This window comes from Balaenoptera physalus (genome assembly GCF_965194825.1).
Source record: "Balaenoptera physalus genome assembly, chromosome: 15".
NCBI lineage: Eukaryota > Metazoa > Chordata > Mammalia > Artiodactyla > Balaenopteridae > Balaenoptera > Balaenoptera physalus.
Genome location: NC_138894.1, coordinates 52,785,053 through 52,797,467, shown reverse-complemented (window position 1 = coordinate 52,797,467; position 12,415 = coordinate 52,785,053). Strand labels below are relative to the sequence as shown.

The 12,415-nt window shown below is 35.9% G+C and overlaps 1 protein-coding gene across 3 annotated transcripts in view; it reads right to left on the bottom strand.

Annotated features, from left to right (window-relative positions):
• Positions 1–12,415, bottom strand: part of PSME4 (proteasome activator subunit 4) — a 101,717-nt gene that overhangs the window by 86,210 nt on the left and 3,092 nt on the right. The gene's annotated exons all lie outside the window — the stretch shown is intronic.

Genomic DNA, 12,415 nt, shown 5'->3' with positions numbered 1-12,415 from the left:
ATGATCCAAATAGTTCCTTTAGGCTGAGAACTCACAATCAGATGTGAGGAGACATGTACTCAGAAAACTAGGTAATATACTGAAGGAGGGGAATAAATGCAGTTTTATCAGAGTTTTGTGATCTTTTTTTTTTTTTAACCAAAGTTTCATCATACATAAGTGATTATTGAACCTAATCTTGAAAGAATAGAGAGGTATCATGACTCTGAACAGGAAACTCAAGGTTAAGATAATCTGAGCATTTGGGGAAAGAGGCAGCAAGAGGCACAAAAGACAGCTCTAGGTAGAGGAACACAGAGAGAACAGCAAACTTCTGTGACAAAAAGACACAGCCAAAAGAACATTGCTTGTTCTATTTCCCCTCTAAAAAGTCAAATTGAGGATCAAAAAAGGGGATAGACCATCACAAACAATGGGATTTCCCTGGCGGTCCAGTGGTTAAGACTCCGCCCTTCCAATGCAGTGGGCGGGGGTTGGATCCCTGGTGGGGGAACTAAGATCCCACTTGCCGCACAGTGGGGCCAAAACAACAACAAACAAACAAACAAACAACCATGGCTGCTGGTTGGAACGATGGGAACAAAGGTGTTATATAAAGTGGAGGATGTCTTATGTTTCCATGCTAACTTGTTTTGCAACTCCCAACATTATAATCAACTCTGGATAGACAGAATATTTATGGATTTCAACACAGTAGCCAAGCAAGCAGGAACAGCATGGTTCTACAAGTCTGCTGAGAATTCAAACTGCTCTGTGTCAGTCCCTTGGGCAAGTCATTTAACCTTCCAGGCATTTGTAAAACCTGGGTTTTCTCACAAGGCTATGGTGATGGATAATTGATTAATGTGCATGAAAGACATTCTGATTTAATTGTTCTAGAATGGGCTTCCAGGTACCAGTTGTTTTTTATAAGTTTCCCAGATGTCTCACTATGTTTGAGAACCACTGCACCTTAGCAGACTGACTAGAGCACAATATATGCTTTTTAAACTCTGTTAAAATCATTAAAAATATAATACTAATACAATCTGTTTCAATTTATGTTCTTTAATTACTTATGAGGCTAAATACACCTTAAGATATTTGCCTTTAAAAAAAATACAAAAAGGGCTTCCCTGGTGGCGCAGTGGTTGAGAATCTGCCTGCCAATGCAGGCGACACGGGTTCAAGCCCTGGTCTGGGAAGATCCCACATGCCGTGGAGCAACTAGGCCTGTGAGCCACAACTACTGAGCCTGCGCGTCTGGAGCCTGTGCTCCGCAACAAGAGAGGCCGCGATAATGAGAGGCCCGCGCACCGCGATGAAGAGTGGCCCCCACTTGCTGCAACTAGAGAAAGCCCTCGCACAGAAACGAAGACCCAACAGTCATAAATAAATTAATTAATTAATTAAATAAACCCAAAAAGTATTAAAAAAAAAAAGAGTGGCCCCCACTTGCCACAACTAGAGAAAGCCCTCGCACAGAAACGAAGACCCAACACAGCCAAAAATAAAAATTAATTAATTAATTAATTAAAAAAAAAAAAAAAGAGTAGAGGCTTCTTCCTTCAACTCTACCATGCTGTTATCCATTGAACTTCCAGTCAGAAGACCTGGGTTTACCTCAGGTTCTGTCACTAACAGTCAAATCTTAAAAAAAAAAAAAAAAAAAAAAATGGTCAACCCAGAGGATAAACAATGAGTTAAGTGATGGATAATAAAGACAATGTTCCTTCAGTATCTGTATCTAGCCACGCTGGAAATCTGTGGATGGTCCCATAAACCTATACATTTTCTTTTATATATTTTTTTTAAACCAACTATAAGTTGCATCCTTGAGACTTGAGAGGAAAATATTATTGGGGGGGGAGATTATTATTATTTTATCAGGAAAGCAATATATACTTATTTAAATGGTTCAAACAGTACAACAAGCATACAAATTTGAAACTGTTGTCTACAACTGTTAACAGCCTGTATAGTATCCTTCTAGACTTTACTTATATACAAATGTACATACTTTATAAAAACATAAATGCAATGATACTATAGATATTATTTACCACTTTTTTTTTCACTTAATAGAAGTCAAGACACTGTTCAATGCCTATAAATATGGATTGGCCATATTCTTTTTAATAGCTATCTAATATTCCATTATAAAAATGATGTGGCTTCCCTGGTGGCACAGTGGTTGAGAATCTGCCTGCCAATGCAGGGGACACGGATTCGAGCCCTGGTCTGGGAAGATCCCACATGCCGCGGAGCAGCTACTGAGCCCGTGAGCCACAACTACTGAGCCTGCGCGTCTGGAGCCTTGCTCCGCAATGGGAGAGGCCGTGACAGTTAGAGGCCCGCGCACTGCGATGAAGAGTGGCCCCCCCTCGCCACAACTAGAGAAAGCCCTCGCACAGAAACGAAGACCCAACACAACCAAAAATAAATAAATTAATTTAAAAAAATAAAAATAAAAATAATGATTTCCTCAATCTTCTTTTTTTAGGCATTTATGTTATTCCTGTTATTTTTTAAAATTACAAATAATATTTAGTAGGTATCTTTGTATTTACATGTTTACACAAGTGTACAAGCATACTGAACAATGAATTCCTAGCTCAAATTGTTTGACATATTGGTGGGGAATACAAAACACAGAAAATAAGACATGTTGAAATTCATTACAGAAATTAATCTCATCCTGAAGCTCTGAGTATAAAATGGAATTGGAATGGTATTTTTGCCTGCCTGAGAGGAAAATACTCTTGATGTCCTGATCAAAAGTGCTATCTTTGTCCTCTCTGCCCCTTATAGCTCGTACCAAACTTGAGTATTTTTCACATTCTATCTCATACTATAGTTATGTATGTAATACATTATTCTATTTCTTTAGCTGACTGAAATCTACATGGTGGCAGGGACCATGCCTCTGTACCTATTTAACCTTCGGCTCTGACCAGAGATGAAACAAGGTGAACATTGAGAAACATTTTCTCAACTGACTGAACGTGTAAGTATACCTTAAGAAATACAGTGACATAAGTAATTACAAACAGCTCATTAGGGCTAGTTCTATTTATAAAAAGAAAAAAAAAAAACCCTTCAAACTAACAATAAATATTTGACCAAATTAAACAAATTGACTTTAAAACATTGAGAGTAGGTTTCCAAAACACTGAAAACCAGATCTATCATCTTTACCAAGTGTAGTACTTCTGATGGAAGGCACTAAACAAGGAGATCTGAGGTCTATACTTCTCTTTACCCCCATCCACCACAGGCTGAACAACACAAGAGTTCCAGCATATTGTATGTCAGAGTTATATCCTTTATGACTTACTAAATTGACAGGACAATTTCTAGAGTAATAAAGTCAGTCAATATTAACACCTAATGATGCCTCTGTTCTTTTCCCAGTTGCTTCTCTGTTGAGACATGGATAAGGGGCATTCATTTCTTGAAATGCTTTACTGAGTATCAATTAAGGGCCAGACATGGCAACAGGCAATGGAAACATAAAATAAGTAACAAATGGCCCTAGAGCATGCAGCCTAGAGAGGGAGACAGACAACTGATTATTTCAATAAGTTAAAGTCTGAGTAGAGACTTCAACACTTGTGCTCAATTTGCTCCATCTCTGTTCCCATACATTAAATGGCTTTCTCCAAATTCCTCCGTACCTAACCAAATCCTATCTCAAAGTTCAGCTGCCGTTTCTCCTTCACTGGTAGTCTTCCCAGGCAACACAGCCCAGGGAGCTTTCCTCATTCTGGACACATGGTTAAGAGCAACAGTCCTGTGTTCAGCAGGGAAATAGGCTGTTACATAACCTCACTAAGACTCATTTTTTCCATGGTAAAATTGGGATAATAAACGTACCTACAGTTAAATGTTTGTGAAAATCAAATGAAATAATGAATATAAAGCCCTTAGCATAGTGCTGGCACATTCTGAGCCCTCCACAAATGGTAGGTAGTATCTATACCACTCATTTAACAATCTATGAATGCTCTCTTGTAAAATCCCTCTGGCTACTGATATTTTTAAACTGTTGCAACTTTTTGTTTCCATCTCTTGTATCTTCATAGCTCAATAAGTAGATGTAGATTATATATCTGTAGTACTGAAAGAAACCTGTAAAATCAGTAGCTTTCAAAAATTTTTGGCCACAACCCACAGTAATAAATATATAATACACTATACACAAAAACATATGTATAACTGAAACAAAGGTCATGATTGTTCACCCTTATTACTTCCAAATTCACTCTAATAATGTTAGTCTCGTTCAACAAATCAAACCAAACGAAACCACACCCAAACTGGTCAAGACCTACTAAACTGATTTCATAACACTTCGGTCATAACTGAAAACTTGGAAAATTCTCTATAAACACTTATAAATGAACATATAGATGAAATATTATGAGACACTCCAGACAAACAAACAAAAACAAACAAAACACAAAGTGAAAAGGACTTGGATATTTGTCTGTTAAATTTTGAGTGTTTTTTTTTAAATCACACTTTTTTTTTAAAGTCTTTATTGAATTTGTTACAATATTGCTTCTGTTTTATTATGTTTTGGTTTTTTGGCTGCAAGGCATATGGGATCTTAGCTCCCCCACCAAGGAGCGAACCTGTACCCCGTGCATTGGAAGGCGAAGTCTTAACCACTGGACTGCCAGCAAAGTCCCTAAATCACACTTCTAAATCATTACTGAACTGTTAAATGCCAACTTTTCTCCTGCCATTCACAAATTAGAGACCTATTGTTATATGTTGACAGAAATTTGACAACATTTTATTAACTAGGATCTCTGGAAGTAACCTACCTTCCCTTAGAAAATAAGCTATGCCAACTAAGCTCTTCAGGAATCTGTCCAAAATATAAGCACTCACATGGATTCATAAAATTTCTTGCTCTAAAAGCTTCTACTTCATCCTTGGCTTAAAAAATAAAACTGTCATATAGAGACCAAAGTAGTGGTTACCAGTGGGGAAACGGAAGGGGGAAGGGCAACATAGGGGTAGGGGATTAAGAGGTACAAAATATTATTTATAAAATAAGCTACAAGGACATATTGTACAACACAGGGAATATAGCCAATATTTTATAATAACTATAAATGGAGCACAACCTTTAAAAATTGTGAATCATTATCTTGTACACCTGTAACATATATCATACATCAACTATTCTTCAATTAAAAAAATAAAAGAAAAAGGAAAAAAGAAAATTGTCAGCATCGACAGACAAATGGATAAAGAAGATGTAGTACATATATACAATGGAATATTACTCAGCCATAAAAAGGAACGAAATTGGGTCATTTGTAGAGACGTGGATGGATCTACAGACTTTCATACAGTGTGAAGTAAGTCAGAAAGAGAAAAACAAATATCGTATATTAACGCATACATGTGGAACCTAGAAAAATGGTACAGATGAACCGCTTTGCAGGGCAGAAATACAGGCACAGATGTAGAGAACAAATGTATGGACACCAATGGGGGAAAGTGGTGGGGGGGTGGGTTGAATTGGGAGATTGGGATTGACATATATACACTAATATGTACAAAATGGATAACTAATAAGAACCTGCTGTATAAAAAATAAATTAAATTAAATTTTTTAAAAAAGAAAAAGCAAATCGTCAGAAAATGAAACACCCACACTTAATAGTCCAAAGATTACTAACACATTCTATTTAGACTGCCTACCATTAGAAGATTATAAAGCATTTTTTGAAATGGAAACAAAGAAAACAACAGCAAAGATCAATAAAACTAAAAGCTGGTTCTTTGAGAAGATAAACAAAATTGATAAGCCATTAGCCAGACACATCAAGAGGAAGGGGACTCAAATAAATAAAATTAGAAATGAAAAAGGAGAAGTTACAACAGACACCGCAGAAATACAAAGCATCCTAAGAGACTACTACAAGCAACTCTATGCCAATAAAATGGACAACCTGGAAGAAATGGACAAATTCTTAGAAAGGGATAACCTTCCAAGACGGAACCAGGAAGAAACAGAAAATATGAACAGACCAATTACAAGTAACGTAATTGAAACTGTGATTAAAAATCTTCCAACAAACAAAAGTCCAGGACCAGATGGCTTCACAGGTGAATTCTATCAAACATTTAGAGAAGAGCTAACACCCATCCTTCTGAAACTCTTCCAAAAATTGCAGAGGAAAGAACACTCCCAAACTCATTCTATGAGGCCACCATCACCCTGATACCAAAACCAGACAAAGATACTACAAAAAAAGAAAATTACAGACCAATACCACTGATGAATATAGATGCAAAATCCTCAACAAAATACTGGCAAAGAGAATCCAACAACACATTAAAAGGATCATACACCATGATCAAGTGGGATTTATCCCAGGGATGCAAGGATTCTTCAATATACGCAAATCAATCAATGTGATATACCATATTAACAAATTGAAGAAGAAAAACCATATGATCATCTCAATAGATGCAGATAAAGCTTTTGACAAAATTCAACACCCATTTATGATAAAAACTCTCCAGAAAGTGGGCATAGAGGGAAACTACCTCAACATAATAAAGCCCATATATGACAAACCCACAGCAAACATCATTCTCAATGGTGAAAAACTGAAACCATTTCCTCTAAGATCAGGAGCAAGACAAGGATGTCCACTCTCACCACTATTATTCAACACAGTTTTGTAAGTCCTAGCCACGGCAATCAGAGAAGAAAAAGAAATAAAAGGAATACAAATTGGAAAAGAAGAAGTAAAACTGTCACTGTTTGCAGATGACATGATACTATACAAGGAGAATCCTAAAGATGCCACCAGAAAACTACTAGAGCTAATCAATGAATTTGGTGAAGTTGCAGGATACAAAATTAATGCACAGAAATCTCTTGCATTCCTATACACTAATGATGAAAAATCAGAAAGAAACCTACCAAGGGAGACAAAAGACCTGTATGCAGAAAACTATAAGACACTGATGAAAGAAATCAAAGGGGACACAAACAGATGGAGAGATATACCACGTTCTTGGATTGGAAGAATCAATATTGTGAAAATGACTATACTACCCAAAGCAATCTACAGATTCAGTGCAATCCCTATCAAATTACCAACGGCATTTTTTACAGGACTAGAACAAAAGATCTTAAAATTTGTATGGAGACACAAAAGACCCCGAATAGCCAAAGCAGTCTTGAGGGAAAAAAAAGGAGCTGGAGGAATCAGGCTCTCCAACTTCAGACTATAGTACAAAGCTACAGTAATCAAGACAATATGGTACTGGCACAAAAACAGAAATATAAATCAATGGAACAGAACAGAAAGCCCAGAGGTAAATCCACGCACCTAAGGTCAACTAATCTATGACAAAGGAGGCAAGGATATACAATGGAGAAAAGACAGTCTCTTCAATAAGTGGTGTTGGGAAAACTGGACAGCTACATGTAAAAGAATGAAATTAGAACACTCCCTAACACCATACACAAAAATAAACTCAAAATGGATTAGAGACCTAAATGTAAGACTGGACACTATAAAACTCTTAGAGGAAAACACAGGAAGAACACTCTTTGACATAAATCACAGCAAGATCTTTTTTGATCCACCTCCTAGAGTAATGGAAATAAAAACAAAAATAAACAAATGGGACCTAATGAAACTTAAAATCTTTTGCAAAGCAAAGGAAACTACAAACAAGATGAAAAGACAACCCTCAAAATGGGAGAAAATATTTGCAAACAAAGCGACGGAAAAAGGATTCATCTCCAAAATATATAAACAGCTCATGCAGCTCAATATTAAAAAAACAAACAACCCAATTAAAAAATGGGCACAAGACCTAAACAGACATTTCTCCAAAGCAGACATACAGATGGCCAAGAAGCACATGAAAAGCTGCTCAACGTCACTAATTATTAGAGAAATGCAAATCAAAACTACAATGCGGTATCACCTCACACCAGTTAGAATGAGCATCGTCAGAAAGTCTACAAACAACAAATGCTGGAGAGGGTGTGGAGAAAAGGGAACCCTCTTGCACTGTTGGTGGGAATGTAAATTGATACAGCCACTATGGAGAACAGTATGGAGGTTCCTTAAAAAACTAAAAATAGAATTACCATATGACCCAGCAATCCCACTACTGGACATATACCCAGAGAAAACCATCATTCAAAAAGACACATGCACCCCAATGTTCATTGCAGCACTATTTACAATAGCCAGGTCATGGAAGCAACCTAAATGCCCATCGACAGACAAATGGATAAAGAAGATGTGGTACATATATACAGTGGAATATTACTCAGCCATAAAAAGGAACGAAATTGGGTCATTTGTAGAGACGTGGATGGATCTACAGACTTTCATACAGTGTGAAGTAAGTCAGAAAGAGAAAAACAAATATCATATATTAACGCATATATGTGGAACCTAGAAAAATGGTACTGATGAACCGGTTTGCAGGGCAGCAATAGAGACACAGACGTAGAGAATAAACGTATGGACACCAAGGGGTGAAAGTGTCAGGGGGGGTGGGGGGGTGGGGGGGGAGGTGGTGTGATGAATTGGGCGATTGGGATTGACATGTATACACTGATGTGTATAAAATGGATAACTAATAAGAACCTGCTGTATAAAAAAATAAATTAAAAAAGTCTATGTGTTTGAAAAAAAGATTATAAAGCATTTTAAATAATTTTTTAAGCAACCTCCAACTTACTTGAACTAAAATACTACTCTCAAACCCATTTCACAGCTGCAATGGTGTTAAGTTTTTTCTTAGAAAGGGAAAAAGCCTTTATTACATTTTTTAACTCTAAAATTTAGGGTCTGTGTGTTATGAATAAAGCCAAATTAGCATAAAAAGGTAATGACCACTACCAAAATTTTATGGTTCATATATCAAAAAATTGTAGTAATGATACTCTAAATTTTTAAACACTAAATATTTAACAATAACAATGACAGATTTATTTTTAAATGAAAATTTCAAACTCCCTGATGCAACCTATATAATCTGCTCTCTTCTCTAATTAACTTTGTTAAACCCCACTCCCCATAACCTCTCTCTTTGGGTTATGAAACACACCATTCTCTTCCTCAAACAAGATGCTCCTTCCCTCTTCTTTGGTTAAATATACACTTTCTTTTGAACCCAGTATTAAAACAGATCTCACCCCAAATTCGTTTTCTCCATTTTGACTGTAAAAGTAACAATTCATCAGAAACTGCATAATGCTTTAGTTTACAAGGAACAAAAAACTTAATTCTAATATTACTGAGTACCTATGAATGTATATACTGCTGCACTAAATGCTGTGGGTGCAGGGAAGGAGAAGTAAATATGGAAGACTCTGACCCCAAGAAAGCTCACAGTAGAGAGAAGATAGGTACACAAAGAATACAAAAGCATGAATAAGGGATCAAGAGAGTGCACTAAAAGGGAAGAAATGCTGAGCACAGGCCGAATATGGAAGTAGCCAACTTCAGGATTCCAAATGGGAATATTTATAGTATGTGCTGCTTTTAACATTCCAGTGGCCAGTATCAATGAATACAGAGGATTTTTGTTGTTTTTTTGCTTGCTGTTGCTTTTATTACCATGTCTCAGCTTGCTTTTCACACAGTACAAATGAGATTTTGGTCTAAATTCTCTACAAACGTTAGAGGAAACACATATTTGAATTTTATATTAAAAAAAATGTGGGAGGTGGGGAGGGAGATTCACTAGAAATGAGTCTCACTTAATAGAAAAAAAAAAAGATAACTCCCAGGTTCTACAATGAGAACAACTGGTTTAGAAGTTGTGTATTTATTTACTAATAAATAAGGGTCCCTTAAAAAACGTTAGTGATTTGCCCCTGTTTCACTTCAATCAAGAACACACACTTCAAAAGACAATTTGATTTTATAAACACTTCATCAAGAAATTGTTTGTAAGTGATACATTCAGATCTCAAAAGAAAAACACACGGTACTGTTTTACTAACTGTTTTCTAACTGCCTTTCTTGGTGCCTCAATGTAGGGCATTAAAACACACCAGTCAGAGTGAGAATTTTTTTTAAGTAACGCGCTTAGCATTCATATTTCCTTCCCCCAAATTTCTTGATGGAGTTACGTCTTGCTTGCTCTGTCCTAAATGAACAAAAATGTGCACTAAGAGAAAAAGAACACTCTGGAACTTCCCTGGAGGGCGGAATTCTTTCACTGACATATCCCAAGTGACACAAACAGTGCCCATCCCATACAAGGCACTCACAACATAATTTGTTCAAAGAAGACTACTGTCTCTACTACTTTGCATCAAGCTATGTATTAACCTATGAACCTCAGTGTCTTCATTTTTAAAATAGAGATAATTCAAGGGAGTCCTTGTTATCCCAGGATTGATTCTATGTCTCCAAAGTTAAGACGGGAAGAAAAAGATGTCATAATATGAAAATATTCATTAATGAGCTATTTCTTTTATCTCTGTCCATGAGGTCTGTTTATAGTGAACCTTAGAAAAAACAATGCAAATGAAATGGAAACTCAGGAGTAAAATTACAAATTCTGCAAAGAAGCCAACTTCATGAGGTTGATCAAAGTAATATTGTTACTCTTTTAGGTTTGATAATGATATTGGTATTGACTTTTTGTTTAATTCCTTTTCCCTTAAAGATATATAATGGAAACATTTATGAATGAAGAATATGCTTCAAAAAAAAAAAATGGTTGAAGGGGGTGGTGGTAGGAGACACCTAACTGGCCATGAGTTGGTAACTGTTGAACGTGGGTGATGGGTACACCCAGGTTCATTACATTATTCTTTCCTCTCCTGTATATGTTTGACATTTTCCATAATAAAAAAATATTTAAAGCAAAGAAAAAAAGTTAGAAAACTATTCACATCAGAATCACACATATAGTCAATGACAAATGAGACTCAGGCAGAAATAGCCAGTTAACTAGTAAAGAGAAAACTGACAAGGTGTTTTAAAAGAAAGAGTAAGAGACATCCCTGGAAAATGGGAAGAGCCTCAAATATTTTAAAAAATATATGTTTGACATTGCTATGAAAAATCAAACGTGTGTATGTGTAGGAGCAGGGGGTATATGAGAACTCTTTGTACTTTTTGCTCAATTTTGCTCTGAACCTAAAACTACTCTAAAAAATAGTACGTTAGTTAAAAAAAAAAAAACAGAAAAAAGAGTGAAAGATAACTTACTGTGCTGTTATACAACTTTATCAGAAAAATTTGTCTCTCCAAAATCAATCAATTCATGTATTTTGTTTTTTCCTATGGAAAATCAACTTTCTCCCTACAAAATTTTGGGTCCTGTTTTGAGTGTGGCCACTTAAATAACAGAGACAAACCTTTTCTACTACTTTCTCTAACTGGCTCTCACTGATGAATGTGGCAATTTGTCAAGATTTTGAGATTCTTTTACAAATAAAAAGCTTATCTTTATTGTGTACTTCACAATTTCAATACTCAAATATTACTCTAATAAGTACATCATGTTAGTAGACAAGATTAACACTGAGATTTAGTGGTTAGCATTTTCTTCTTTCTTCTCTAACATAGAAATGATATGGATTTGGGCGCTCCTGTGGTCACATATTGCTTTCCACAAGAGGAGGTTAGTGTATTTGATAATGTGTATCTTGACTAAACAAGTTTCCAGTGGTTGCATAATCTAATTAAATACATTATGTGGTTTAATCCAATTCCTATCAAGTAAGGCCACATAATATTCTTAATAATAATTAAACAAGGGAGCTACAGTTTAATTAGCAAATTAATCATTAGCAAATGATTCCTCAGTATAACACAAACATTTCATTATATATTATAATACAATCATTTCATTCACAGCAGAGAATATAACATTTTCACTGATACAAAGCATCTAAATTTGCTTCATAATACTCCAAACTCACACACTTCACTAAAATCAAAACTCTGCTTTAAAAAAAAAAAAAAACACAAAAGAAAGAAATGATCTAATTTTGTGTTTAAGATTTTGCTTTTATGAAACAATTCGCTGCTAAGTTTTAGGTTTGAAAAACCATGCGTAGTCTACACTCCCACTCTCCAAAAGAGGGCTCTAAAGCTAAGAGAGGTTAAGCAAGACCAAGATGATAAGAGTGGCAACACCAGGTACAGATAAACTTCTTCTGACTAGACCTCACTGCCTCTCATGAAAGGGCCAAAGGACAAGGGAGAAAAAGCGAGCTTCAAGATTACCTTTCTTCAACTGCTTTCATTCTCTACATGGGCCATACCAGTTATTTACAGATGCCTTTTACTCAGGGTCCAAGAGCTGTATCTTAACTGCTGTTTTTCAAAGACCATTTAGTTTGTGCCTCTCTTCTCTAATTTGTTTCCTTGCTTCTTAAAAACTAGTCTCATGATGTATGATGCCACAC